We start from the raw sequence: 1,881 nt of genomic DNA, 5'->3' as shown, positions 1-1,881 counted from the left end.
CCTCATTTGCATAATGAGGCAGAAATGTAAAAATGTCAGAAATAAATAAACAGCGGCGTAGAAATAACTAAGGTAAAAAAATATAACATGCACATAAATAAATACTTAATAATATAAGTAAATACAAAATAAAGTTGAAGAATACAAAGGAAAAAAATAAGGTAAATATTACAAAGGCAAATAAATAAAAAACCTAATTAAGAGTTAAATACATTTGTCTCACTGTATAATTTAATTTCTACTTACATTTATTTGTTTATTGTATTTTTGGTGGCAATTAATTGTATTCTTATTTATTTATTGAGCATTTATTTCTGTTTATATATGGCAGAGTCAGTGTTCCACAGTCTGTGTCAAAGTAATGAATTTATCCTTATTTTAAAAGTTAAATCCCCCATAAAATGAAAACATCATGGTTGTTCGATGCTGTAGCGCAGATCGTTTACATTGAGAGCGGTCTAACTAGGGAGTACCAATATGGCGGCCGGTGGCTTCACCTCATACTACCATCAATCCAGGGAATAAACAGAGATCAGTGATCGGGACACCCTTCCCTTCCACAGGAACTCGCTGCCAATAGAAACAGGACCGGCCCAAAGTTTGTTGGTTCCTTTACTGGTAAAAACAATAGAATTAGAAATAGATCAAAATGTGCTTTCGCCCTCAGAAAACCTGCTATTTAAACACTGCTGAGCATAAGAACAAACAGCAGGACATGGAGCAGGTGGACGAGCTTCCACCGCTGTGAAACCATGAAGCTAACAGCCTTCAGTAAAACACTGAATGTCTCCATGAGAGAAAATTAAATGAATCATTCTGCTGATCTGGATCCAATAATGCAGGCTAGTTTATCTTTAAGTTCAGCTTATCTGCCTTTAAGACATGATTTAGAATAAACTGGCCGTATGAAAAAAAATGAACATTTCTGATTTTAAATCAAAACCGCTTTAAAAACATGATTAATAACAATAGGGTGCAATTTCACCAGTGACCGCTGGTCAACAGAGGGCGCCACTCCACCCACCCAATGACCTTGATCAAGGCACCAAAGAACTAAAATTTTATTATGAAATGAAAATATTTCTAAATATATTAATATATGTTTTAAATATGTATGATAAATTTAGAATCTTTAATGATGAGTAAAGCTGTTTGGTTCGTCGTCAGATTGGTGTGTTTCTCTAGGGAGCAAAAATCATGGCATCAGTCACTGACTGTCATTAAAAGCTGTTCATGTGCAGCAGCTCCTCTGCAATGCCAAAGGTCAGGAGAGCTCAGGGTGCAGCGGAGCTACGCCTCCTGGCTGGAGCTGTCGTCACAGCCTTGATGCGGCTGATTGACAGGCCGAATCGCAGGAGTGGAGTCGCTTAATGCGAACTAACCAAGAGAAGCTGGAGGTTAAACCGTTTGGACCTGATCAGCCGAACATCAGAATGAATCATCAGTCCAAAGACAGATGGAGACGGTTCACTGGGTCCTTTTCCAGGACCTGCTTTAGCTCCAAAGCTAGGCTAACTGCCTGCAGCGAGGCTAACTGCGTGCAGCGAGGCTAACTGCCTGCAGCGAGGCTAACTGCGTGCAGTGAGGCTAACTGCCTGCAGCGAGGCTAACTGCGTGCAGTGAGGCTAACTGCTGCAGCGAAGCTAACTGCCTGCAGCGAAGCTAACTGCGTGCAGTGAGGCTAACTGCTGCAGCAAAGCTAACTGCGTGCAGTGAGGCTAACTGCTGCAGCAAAGCTAACTGCCTGCAGCGAAGCTAACTGCGTGCAGTGAGGCTAACTGCTGCAGCAAAGCTAACTGCGTGCAGTGAGGCTAACTGCGTGCAGTGAGGCTAACTGCTGCAGCAAAGCTAACTGCATGCAGTGAAGCTAACTGCGTGCAG

The sequence above is a fragment of the Cyprinodon variegatus genome, unplaced genomic scaffold, assembly GCF_000732505.1.
Source record: "Cyprinodon variegatus isolate N-32 unplaced genomic scaffold, C_variegatus-1.0 Scaffold517, whole genome shotgun sequence".
Lineage (NCBI taxonomy): Eukaryota > Metazoa > Chordata > Actinopteri > Cyprinodontiformes > Cyprinodontidae > Cyprinodon > Cyprinodon variegatus.
This window is presented reverse-complemented; position numbering follows the sequence as displayed.